The following is a 13,702-nucleotide window of genomic DNA, read 5'->3' on the forward strand; positions in this document are numbered from 1 at the left end:
CTCAGTATATATATATATATATATATATATATATATATATATATATATATATATATATATTTAAAAAAACAAGCAACGCTTTTGAATCACACGAGATACATCAGTGTGCTCGTCGCATTGAGAATTGAAAAATGAGATATAAATCAAGAAAACCGACCGGAAAATAAACTATCATTAAATTTAAAAAATTGAGCAATATTTTTTTTCAAAATCAATCTACTAGAAAAATTTTTTATTTCTAAACCTATTTTTGTGAAACAAAGATAAATGTTCTCCTTTTTGCAAGCTGATTCAACAATGTGGTTTTCAAATTTATCGTATACGTATTCATTTGGAAGCTCCCGAGAAAGATATTTTTGTGTAATCTCTTTCACACACACGCGCGCGCACACACACACACAAACACACACACACAAACATATACAAACAATACACAAACAATACACATCCCTGGTCATCTATTGCCTATATTATTAATGTTAATATATACATCCCATGCTGATTGTTACTAACCCCCCCCCCCCACCCCCCAACCATTTCCACCATCCAAGTACCAGCGGCCTTTTCTCTTTGATTTCGTATCATGGTCTACCCGAAGCCCAACACCTCGATCGTTTGTGGGTCAAAACCCCCCCCTCCCCCCTCCCCCCACCTTCGCCCGTAATCAATTTATAATTTTCTCTCTGTATAGAGTGCCACGTGCACAATTATATACTATTGAATGACACTGACTTGCCCCTCCCCTAACACAAGCCAAGAGCAACCCAAAAAAAAAAAAAATAAAAAATAAAAATAAAAAATTATTTTATTCTCTTTTGTCTTCTGGCACTTTTCTACTCACTTCATATCTTGTTGTTACCAACATAAGTGCCTGCTCCACTCACTTTTCTGAATTAAAAAAGCAACCCAAGCTATCCTCTATCACGTAACCTTGGATCCGATGCTGCATACCGCTTGAGAGTCTTCACTATCCAGATCTCGTTCATGGTCACGTGAGAAGGCTATATCCGTTCGGGTTCGGCGTTCGGCGTCTCGTTCGACCCGATTTCGTTAAAAGCCTATTGTTTGCTCTGTCTGTCAAGGAAACATGACAGTTCAGAATGGACATGGATTGTATGCCAATTTTCCTGAAATTAGAGGGTGTAACACATGACATTTTCTTTTGAAACTTTTTTTTAGCTCATAACTACATCCAACGCCCTACGGATGCGCAGTACGGTTGCACATTTAGTGAGGTCACTTGAATGCAAGACGGAACTGCAGACTTCTACAGCTGCATATTGTCGGTATACACGTGATGGAGCTCCATGGGGCTCGACGGTGCTTGGATCATACAAGGGCCAATTTGCACACGATAGAAGAGCACTGGATCAAGATCCGAGCCTTGGGCATAATGCCAGTCAGACGATATTACAACTTTTTGTCCGACAGGGACAACACTGTTAACAGCATGGCACACATTTTACACATGAGTGCGATGAGAGAGTTTGAGTAAAGAGCCTTTTCCAAGGACTCAACCATGCGCCGCTCAGAGCGGGAATAGAGCCCTTGACTTCAGGTCCGAAGGCCACAAACGCCTAAAAGTGAATTGAAGCTTGACTAATAGGATTTAGATTAAGATAAATTTTTCATTGAGCAGAGTGAATTTTCTTTTGTAGACTTCAAAAGAAAAAAACAACAACAAACAAAACAAACAAAAAAACAATGTAATTAAATTGCCAAGCTTTTATTGTGTGGTTATGCAAGTGGTATGATATTCGCCATCGTATCGGAAGGTCCAGGGTTCGAGTCCCGCTCTGAGTGGCGCAAAGTTCAGTCCTTTAAAAAATATTTGCTCACATTCTCTTACCGTACGTATTTAAGTGTAAAATGAGTAGCTGATCGTTAACAACGTTGTCTTTGTCCGAAAAAAAATGTGAGACGCCTAACAGGCATCATGTCTCGTCCTACATGTTAAGTATTGCTGTTGGCTAGGGGCCCCTTGTGAAGCGCTTTAAGGGCAAGGGATCATATTACACCCATGTTATTGTAACTTCACTGGCTACCTGTTAGATTAGACTCAAATACAAAATTGCTGTCCTTTGCCTTAAATATGTCAACAAAACTGATCCTTCATATTTATGCAACTTTTATTATTATTATTATTATTATTATTATTATTATTATTATTATTATTATTATTATTATTATTATTATTATTATTATTATTATTATTATTATTACTATTATTATTATTATTATTTTAGTGGATATTGCGCTTTATAAATAAATGCTCACATTTTATTATTTTGGATATAAACTCAATAACAGATAACATCAGATTGGCGCTGCTGGTCACGATAAATAGGTTGTAATGTAGCCTTGGAAACAGGATATCATTACCATGCCTTTATTTACATTTTGACATCAACCTCGCAGATTATCAAGTTACCGTTTCTGTAACCAAATATACAAAGGTGTCCATAATTAAACGACCTGACAACTCTTCCCACGCAAAAAAAAAAATTGAGTGATGAATGTTTCTAATAATATTCTAAGTCACCATTAACATATTTCGTGGGCAATGTATATATAGTAGATTCAGGCTTACCGGACACACAAGCCTTATCTGTGGTCGTCTCAGAGAATGGAAGACTGCTGGCCAGAAATAAGACCAATGCTGTATAGTGATGTCGTAAAATGTAACGCTCAAGTGGCCGGTTTCAGGTGAACCAGCCGATTTTGCACCCTAAGCAGTATTTTCCATGTTCTCGACGCAAAATGTTATTCGTGACATTTTGGTACTACCGGACACTTATTGAACGTTAAGGTCCAACCGGACACCCAACTTGGGCAAACCGGACACCCTTCACGGATGTTGAAAAACACTGTTTCCTTTTGTTTTTTTAATAGTTTTCAATTCATAAACAGTTACAGCAGATCCATAGGCTCAGTTGGTAAAATATCTGCCGGGTCATTGGTCAATTTAGGGTTCGATTCAAGCATTCCAAGGACTTTGAAGGACTCTTTCCATAAATTGGCAGAATGTTTCCGTCCCCCAAAACGACTGCCATATATTTTCATAAATAGCTAGACTAGAACTAGACGTCTAGATAGATAAATAAACACGTTTATGTTCATTTTCAACAGAGAAAGACAAAAATAATTTATTCAAAACAATTAATAGGGTACATAATCATAACGCAACATGTCACTTGCACAATGTACAAACAAACGTGAAAACACTGATCTCCTCCTCACTCATCCCCAGTATCTTCTCTCTCTCTCTCTCTGCCAGTACATCCTCTGTGGTACCACCTCCCACACTTGCACCAAATCCATCCATCAAGGTTCCTATCACTTCCACAAAAAATCACATAAACGTTCATCGTTGTCATTCACACCACATAACTCATCCATATCCATCTCAACGTCCGACCTGTCAACATACACAACCATCGTATCATCATCCTCTGCACTAGACTCCACTCTTTCTTCCACTCTCCTCTTCTTGCCCTTCCCCTTCCCCTTCCCTTTATTTTCTGCCTCCTTCCTCTTCTCTTCCAACTTTTTAGCTTTCTTCTGTTCTTTCTCCAAGCGCTTTTTTTCCTTCTCCTCAAACTTTTTCTTCGCCTTTTCCTCCCTGTTCTTCAACGCCTTTGCCTTCTTCTCTTCCTGTTCCATTTTCTTTGCCGCCTCCGCTTTATCTTTGTTCTCGTGATACTCCTTGAAGGATGCATGTGACACATAGGAGGGGGGCTGTACACGAGGCGCTCTTGTGGACTTTCGGCTAGACGAAACGGGGAGTGGGAGGTTGTCAAATGTGGGCTGTGGGACAACTCTGTTCCAGAGTTCCAAATACTTCGCGTAGTCTGGTTCAGAGGCTGTCGCTGGAACATTCCTGAACTGGCGTCGTCGCACATTGAACATATCAACAGGCGACCAGCCATAGGCAAGTATGTGGTCGATTAACTGGCATGTGTAGAACGCCACGTTGTCCCGATCCCGACACCCACACTTGCCAGGTGTTGAAGACGGAGAAACAAGGTCGGGGTTTTGTTGACTGGTAGCTGGGAATATCGAGTCATGACTGGCCGAGGTGGAAGGGCAACCATCATAAAAATCATTATTCTTTGCACCTCCAGGCACAGCTGCTCCCTGTCCTTCCCTTCACCTGCCCTGGCACAGGCCACCATCCATTTGATAAGTTTCTTCTCCTCCTCTGTGGCCAACACTGTATGAGATACCCTATGGACGAGGTATTTTCCGGCCATTTTGTCCATCAGGGTTGATTTCGGGACAGAGTAGGTCGCAGCGGCCTGGCGGAATGAAAGATTTTTGGTGCTGATGGCATCAAGTGCAGCATCCACACTCTTGTCAGTGTACTTTGATCGCGGCATCTTGGTGCCTGTAACAATGTGAAAAAATTAACTTTATTTAGATATTTGAACTTCATTTTCATAGACTGGCTAGTCTAATAATGTAAATTTTCCTTTACAATGGTGAACATAATATAATTTTAAGGAGGCCTTCCGAAAGCTCCTACATCCCCAGTATTTTTTTAAATGTTCTAGTAGGGGGTTTGGGAGGAGGAAAAGTTTTATTTTTAAAGTCTCCCCCCCCTCCCAAACCCCCTACCAGAACATTATAAAAAAGTTCCCCCCTCCCAAAACATTATAATACTGGGGATGTAGGTGTAGACGCTTTCGGAAGGCCTCCCTAATTTTCTAATAATAATAATAATAATAATAATCATGATAAACATAGGCCGGTCAACAGAAATACAAGGAAAGCATTGCAACAAATAATATTATAGACGTCTAGAATAATAATAAACAACTTAATCAACCCGTCCGGTTTCACCTGAATCGTTTAAATTTTATTTGGTCAAACCGGACACCCCCCTCTGGAGCTAAAATGAAAACCGGATATCGTCAGACGATCTAGCCACAATCAAACGATCCTAAAATAGCATGTAGTGCAGTGGTTGAGCCGAAACTCCTTAATAAAAACGTATAAATAGCTTAAATAGCAACTTCCTTGCACACCTTGCAACCCATAACAAAGAACGGGATACTTACGTTTTGTGAGAAATATCTCGATGAAAACACGATTCTTTGACTTCTCCTTGATTGCACTCATTGAAACGGCAGGAAAAACATCACAAGAGACGTGTGCTTAGTTACTAGAAATATGCGCCGGGGAAAAAACAAAACAAAAGGAAATTAGACATCGAGTCGGGTAGCGTCCGGTTTGACCCGTGTCCGGTTTGACCTGAATCTACTCTATTATATATGTCGGTTGCTTTTGTAAATGAAACTTCAGAGTGGTGATATGTACTCGTAAAATGGTTGGTCAAAACAGAGACCGTACAAGAGGTGCACATTGTCCATGCGTAGCCTATTGCACAACGTCTTGTAGCATCTACTTTACTGGAAACAACAAACAATGAAAGCAATGTGTAGTGAATTTTATAAATTTAATGAGTTCTCTCGTGTTTACGTTTTGTCTGATCTGGCGTGTAGAAGAGTCTTGGGGTCAGCAGTATGTGGTAAGTCTTCGTAGTTCGTAGGAAACGGAGATCGCCACACATGCCCCCCCCCCCCCCAAACACGGACTAGTCATCTTCGTAGTACCGAGGTCGTTTAACGGTACGTCCTGAGCGAGATAGCTTCTTAGTAGGCACTACGTTAGTATCATCAGAAGCAGTACGGGAGTTTTGTATGTTTCTGTTCGATAACTTTCTGTTCGTATTCGGTGGGCGTCCACGACGAGGTGGGGTGGCAAGGGAAACTGGTTGCGTAGAATCGACAAATGCAGCTTTAAGTCGGTCGATCGAAATCCGTTCTGCTTTGCCACCAACATCGATCAGGAATTGTTTATCTCCAGGGGTTATGACAACATAGGGACCTGTATACGGCTTCTGAAGGGGTCCTCGGTGGGTGTCAACACGGATGTAAACATATTTTGCTGACATCAAGTTCTTGGGTAAATTTGTTTGATGATAGCCGTGATGATGTATTGGCCGTGGTGAATGAAGGGACACGTTTTGCCGAAAGGTTGCCAAAAAGTCTTTAGCGTGGAAGTCTGAAGGATGGTCAGGTATAAACTCTCCAGGGATTGTTAAAGGTTCTCCGTATACTAATTCAGCTGAAGAATGACCGATATCATCCTTAGGTGCAGTTCTTAAACCAAGCAGAACCCAAGGTAGCTCATCCACCCAATTTGGAGTTATTAGACGGGATGATTTCAAGGACCGATGAAACCGTTCAATCATGCCGTTGGACTGAGGGTGATACGCAGTTGTGTGATGAATCTGCACACCAAGTTGACTGGCCATCTGTTTCCATAGCGTGGATGTAAATTGTGAGCCCCTGTCAGAAGTTATATCAACAGGAATACCAAACCGCGAGATCCAATTGGAGATCAGGGCTTTTGCACATTCTTCTGTTGTTGTGGTTTGTAACGGTATTGCCTCAGGCCATCGGGTGTTCCTGTCAATTATAGTAAGGAGATGGGTGAACCCCCTTGACTGAGGTAATGGTCCAACGAGGTCAATGTTTATATGTGAGAATCGCTTTCCTGGGACATGGAATGTTTCTAATGGTGCTCGTATATGTTTTTGAATTTTCGAATATTGGCAGTTGTGACATTGCTTAACCCATGCTGACACTTCTTTCTTAAGACCATGCCAGATAAACTTCTTGCTGATAAGTCTGACTGTGGCCTTAACTCCAGGATGACTCATATTGTGAATAATTTCGAAAACCGGTCTTCTGAAGTCGGTAGGAACGATAGGTCTTGGTTAGCCGGTTGAGATGTCACAAATTAACTCTGGACCCGAGTCAACGGATGTTTTGACGATTTTGAGGCTTGTTAATGCAGTTTTGTAAGCCTGTATGTCAATGCTATTTTCTTGGGATTCCGCCATTGCTTGATAGTCGATGCCAATTGAGACTGAGTTTGTAACTGCTCTTGAGAGACAATCTGCGACAGTGTTGTTTTTTTCAGAAATGTGTCGGATGTCAGTTGTGAACTCGGATATGGCAGATAAGTGCCTTTGTTGACGAGCTGACCATGGTTCAGTTGATTTGGACATGGCATGGATTAATGGTTTATGGTCAGTAAAAATAGCGAATTGTCTCCCTTCAATGATGAAACGGAAATGACGGATGGCTAAGTGAATGCCAAGCAACTCCCTATCAAAGGTACTGTATTTCTGTTCAGGTTTACGTAACTGCCTGCTGAAAAATGCCAATGATTCCCAATTACCTTGATGATTAAGTTGTTCAAGGACAGCGCCCACAGCTTGGTCGGAGGCGTCAGACGTTAAAGCGAGGGGTGAGTTCAAGCAAGGATGGGCTAACATTGTAGCGTTACTTAGTGCATTTTTACCGTCAGTAAATGCTTTCAACATTTCTTGCGTCCACGTAAGTGCTTGACGTTGTTTTTTGACTTTCAAAGCACTATATAGGGGTCGAAGTATTTCAGCTAGTCTCGGAATGAAACGATGGTAAAAATTCAACATCCCGAGGAACTCTTGAAGTGACTTGATGGTTTTTGGTTGTGGAAATTGTTTAACAGCCTCAATTTTTGTCGCCATTGGGACAGATCCAGAATGCGAGATGTGATGGCCAAGGAAGTTAAGAGATCTCACACCGAAAAGACATTTCTCAAGACGGATAACGAGGCCTTGGTTTCTAAGTCTTTCGAATAAGATTTTGAGATGTTCCATGTGTTCTGCCTCAGTTGAACTTGCAACCAGAATGTCGTCTAAATAACAAAATACGCAGTTTAAATCTTGTAAAATGGAGTCCATTAAACGTCGGAATGCTTGTGCTGCATTTTTTAATCCAAATGGCATTCTTAAGAACTCCCAAAGGCCGAAAGGGGTTATCACTGCCGTTTTTGGGACGTCTTCTGGAGCGACTGGAATTTGGTGGTATCCTCTGACAAGGTCGATCTTCGAGAAGATAATCTTACCGTCTAAGTTTGCTGTAAAATCATGAATGTGTGGGACAGGATATCGATCTGGTATAGTAGCATCGTTAAGTCGACGAAAATCTCCGCAGGGACGCATTGTGCCATCAGCCTTGGGGACCATGTGTAATGGGGAAGCCCAAGGGCTCTTTGATTTTTGAATTATGCCCATTTTCTCCATTTCCAAAAATTCCTTTTTTGTACACAAGAGTTTTTCTGGAGCCAGGCGACGAGCACGTGCGAATACTGGGCGACCTTTGGTTGTGATGAAATGTTGCACGCCATGTTTCACAGTTGCCGTTGAAAATGTTGGTTGAAGTAGTTCTGGATAGTTATTTAATAATTTTCTGAATGTATTGCAGTTCGGCTCGAGTGGTGAGAGTTTGGCGTTTGCGCAAACTGAACTTACTGAACAAGGTACGTGCGAAAACGTTTCAGCGTCGATAAGGCGTCGACCACGAATATCCACAAGCAGATTATGATGACGTAGAAAATCTGCTCCAAGTAGGGGACGCTTGACATCAGCTTTGATAAGTCGTGCATTGAATGAACGCGATCCAATACGTATGTTAGTTTCAAAGCATCCGTATGTTTTTATTGTAGAACCATTAGCAGCTTGTAATGCGAGATCAGAGGAACCCAAGCTTTTGTCTGATGCAGAGGCGGGTGTGACAGATACTTGAGCCCCAGTATCTACTAAAAAACGTCGGTTTGAATTTTCATCGACGACGATGAGTTGGAGGTTTTTTATGTGGGCGCGTTGGCTGAGTAAGAATCCTGGTCGACAGCAGAATTTACTGTTGACCCGGCTTGGCGTTTCCCTGGTTCTTCTTGTTTTTCTTGAATGAATTGAAGAGTTTGCATGTTTGTGCACATCGACGGGCATTTGAACCAAACCGTTGATGGTACCAGCAGAGGGAATCTATTTCACTGGTCATGGTTGGTGTGTCAACTTCACAAGTAGTATGAGAAATTGAAAAGGAGTTAGAGTTTGAGTGAGCAGCGTAGAAAAAATTGTCAGCTTCTCTGGCAAGTGCCCTGTAATCATCCAGGTTGGACGAGTTTGCTAATGGAAGTCTGATGTTTGCTGGAAGTTGTCTTAAGAATAACTGTCTGAAGAGCAGACAGGGCTTGTGTTTGCCGAGGAGCACTAACATCCTGTCCATTAACTCAGATGGCTTTAAGTCGCCCAAACCATTCATGTTGAGTAGAGATTCCGCTCTCTCTGTTTCCGAAAGGCCGAACGCAGACAGCAGGAAGTTTTTCAGTATTTCATATTTACCTTCCTTGGGTGGTGATGATAGAATGGCAAGGGCTCTAGTTGCTGTGTCTGAGTCTAAGGCAGCCACTACATAGTAGTACTTTGTTTCATCGCTTGCTATATCACGTAAGGCAAATTGTGCCTCGCTTTGTGCAAACCACGCTGAAGGACAAGTGGTCCAGAATGTGGGCAATTTCAATGCTACGGCGTCGATAGACATGTTTATTATTATTATGTTCTTGTGAAGAGATGAACTGGTAAATAGTAATAATAATAATATATACCTATCTCTTAAGTTGTTTTAAGTCGGGGTCACCAATGTAGCATCTACTTTACTGGAAACAACAAACAATGAAAGCAATGTGTAGTGAATTTTATAAATTTAATGAGTTCTCTCGTGTTTACGTTTTGTCTGATCTGACGTGTAGAGTAGTCTTGCAGTCAGCAGTATGTGGTAAGCCTTCGTAGTTCGTAGGAAACGGAGATCGCCACAACGTCTAGAAATATGTTTGCGCATTGTCCATGCGTAGCCTATTGCACAACGTCTATAAATATGTTTACTTTTCTTCAATTGAGCCTTCATCTATTCCTTTATCTTTATTATCATTTTTACGGGCCGGAAATATTACAGCATATTCCCGAGGATTATGGGCAATGTTGTAAATCATTATTTGGGAGAGGTGTAGAGAGAGAATTGGGTGGAGAATTGTCATTGTGACATTTGTTTATACAAGACTAAGGAAGGAAGGGGGGTGCCTGGATGATTGGGGTGTTAGGAAAAGGAAAAGAATCTTTAACCAGTAAGCTGCCGTACTCTGAAAGATACATATTTAAAGATTTGCCCCCCCCCCCCCCAAAAAAAAATTTTTTTTTTTTAAATAACAACAACTCGTCTTTCAAATATCGATCGATTTAAACGACCCTTATATTGGCAAATATCAAACCCGAGTCCTCGAGAAATCCCAGGTTTTAGAGGTTTTGTCAAGATGAGGGTAATTTAAATCAATCGATATTTTATGGACGAGGTTCTGGCCAAATTTTTTAATATGCGTCTTTCCAGAATACGACACTTATCTGGTTAATATAGGGACAGGAAGTGGACTAGACTGATTCTTAGAAAAATGAAAAAGATATATTTTTAAAGCAAATAATACAGACCTCAATTAAAACAAACAATCTAGAATTGCTAGAATGAAACAAGAAGAAGAACAAGGGGTGGGGGGGGGGGAGCAATAAAACCCCAAAGACAACAACAACAACAACAACAACAACAACAACAACAACCACAACAACAACAACAACAACAACAACAACAACAACAACCACAACAACAGGGAAAATACGTGGAGGTTGTGATGACAAATCTATGAATTTAAAAAACGAATTTGCCTTTGTGAATGCACACCTATTATGTACACCATGCAGGTCTGATATCAGAACGCAGCTTTGTTCTCATTTTAACATTGTTGTCCTGGACAATATTTTGCGTTAGTTTGAGAGTATGACAACAATGAGCCCATGACAATTTGCGTTGTCAGACCTGCAAATACGTACATGTTGATACCACTATATCCATATACAGATCTTCTTTGTGTTTATCCTTGCCTTTCTGTATTATACGTATCGAATTACAGCTCTTATTGTTTATCGAACAGGGGATTTTGGGCCCAAAATACCCTTTGTAATGTATTTTTATTTTTTTCCCCTGCTTCTGTAAGCTACTTATCTTTTATTTTTATTACTGCAGACCACAGATCAAGCAAACAAGTATTTAAATAACCTCATCACTTCCAATTGATCAGTTCTATCACAATCAAATAAAACGCAAACGATTTTTGTATTGTATCCAACTTCATCCTTCAATTCTGCCGTTTTCTGAAAAAAAAAAAAAGCAATTTAAAAATCTCCAGAAAACCGGTCCTTCAAATATTGATCGATTAAAACGACGATCTTGTCAAAAATGACCAAACCTGAGACTTTAAGGAAGTCCCAAGATTAAGAGTTTTTGCTTGTTTGTTTTGTTGGTTTTTTTTTGCTTAATTTTTTTTATTTTTTTTGTTTGTTTTTTTTTTTCTTTTTTCTTTTTACAAAATGAGGGTTGTTTTAATCGTTCGATATTTGAAGGACGAGTTTTCTAGCCAAAATATTTTTTAAATGTTTTTTTTGGTTCAGGGCAAAGAAGAAATCTTATTGGCACTCTTTTTGGTTCTGCTATCCAAATAACCCCCATTGCATTGACGGAGAAAGAAAAAACCACGGTCATGCATCTTTTAAACATATTGCACTGTTTCAAGAATCTTGAGACATCGTGTAGACTGGGCCACCTGAGGTCACTGTTTACTTATCCATCATCTTCGGGCCTGCTGGTACTTGAGGCGATGCAAGGGATCTCCGTCTGGTCCTGTCTGCTGCCATCCCTTTTTATCTTGGGGCCACCTCGAGGGACATACTTCTCTTCTCTATGTCCCTACCCTCCACGGTACGTCTCCATGTCAACTTGGTTCGACCTCGCGTCTTCTTTCCTTGGTGGGGTGTCCATCGCAGAGCCTTCCTTGTCAATGTATTTTCGGGTCTGCGACAGATTTGGCCTTTTAATGACTCTCCTACAGAGTTTGCAGAGGTTCAATTACCTTGAAACATAATTTGTTTAATGGCAGTCGAATGCTCGAATGGATGAGTGTGTAGTGGGAGGGAGAGAGATTATAAGACTCCTTCCGCACTAGGACAAAACTGTCCCAGGACAAATTTGTCCTGTCCCACTGGAGAAAACTTCTATTCAAAAGGGGTTCCGCACTAGGACAGGACTGTCCCGGGACACACCTGCGCGAATGCATTATTTTAATTTTTTTTTTTACAAGATTCAAAAGTTTATTTGCAGGCAATTGTCAATATAACTCATAAAAGAATATAATATTTTCATCAACAAATCAAGTAAATAAAATCAATAATAAAGCAAGGCAAACAATGATAGTAATAATGATAATAATAGTAATAATAATAATAATGATAATAATAATAATAATAATAATAATAATAATAATAATAATAATAATAATAATAATAATAATAATAATAATAATAATAATAATAATATATAATAATAATAATAATAATAATAATAATAATAATAATAATAATAATAATAATAATAATAATAATAATAATAATAATAATAATTATAATGGTGATAATAATAATGTAAAATCTTCTAATTAATAGATTAGTTATTTAATAGTTTGAATTATAAATTAATAATTTAAAAAATACGTCCTTGGTACAACTCTAATAATTCACATTTTATGAATCAACATAAGATACGACATGACGATAATGATTTTTTACACTGTACAATGGGATTTGTTTACATAAGATTTATATAATCATGAAATATTTTTATAGCAAGAGTAATATTATTGCTGCTCCTACTACTACTACAACAACTACTACTACTACTACTACTACTACTACTACTACTTCTGCTGATACTACTACTACTACTACTACTACTACTACTACTACTACTACTACTACCACTACAAATACCACCTCTTCTACCACTACTTCTACTACTACTACTACTACTACTACTACTACTACTACTACTACTGCTGCTACTACTACTACTACTACTACTACTACTACTACTACTACTACTACTACTACTACTACTACTACTACTACATAGTAGTAGTAGTAGTAGTAGTAGTAGTAGTAGTAGTAGTAGTAGTAGTAGTAGTAGTAGTAATGGATGAAATAGAGGTTGCATATTTCTGTGCTTTACTACGTGGAAAAAAAAGACAAATTGAAAGAGAAAACAATATTGGGTGCTTCATTTAATGACCCAAAGATTTCTCAAGGGTCAATTCCGTAGACTCCGATCTTATCTTAAAATGACATTCTTGGAATCACCTCATTTTACCCAGGTGCAAATGAGTACCAGTTCGCTGATGAAAGTAATCTTTGACGGACTAGCATCATTCAAGAGGATAATAGAAAGTCAACATGGCTCGGTGGTACGGTCTATGCTTCGTACCCGAAAGGCATCAGGTCGATCACCCGCTGATGCGCTGTGTTGCCTTGAGTAAGTAACCTCGCCTAGCTCAATTTGCGGCGCTGCACTGCGGCTAACGCCTGGGTTATACCTCTCCCTAGCTCAATTTGCGGCGCTGCATTGCGGCTGACGCCTGGGTTATTCCAGTCTTCCCTTGGAATAGACCCTCGAGAAAAATTTCCCCAATGGGATGAAAAAGGGAATTTTATTTTTTTTAATTTTAAACTGTTCTCTGTCTGCTCAACGCTACAGCAACATGGATAAGTTCCAGATTTATAAGCTTAGGAGGCAAGATGGCCCATGGTTAGCGCGTTGTACTCTGGACTCAGAGGTTCTGTGTTCGATTCCGACCGAAGCCAATTTGTACTTTCTAGAGCAAGAAAATTTACTCCAATCACTCACTCCATTCAGGTGTAAAAGGGTACCTGTCA

The sequence above is a fragment of the Berghia stephanieae genome, chromosome 7 (assembly GCF_034508935.2).
Source record: "Berghia stephanieae isolate SIO BIC M18660-M18661 chromosome 7, UCSD_Bste_1.3, whole genome shotgun sequence".
Taxonomy (NCBI): domain Eukaryota; kingdom Metazoa; phylum Mollusca; class Gastropoda; order Nudibranchia; family Aeolidiidae; genus Berghia; species Berghia stephanieae.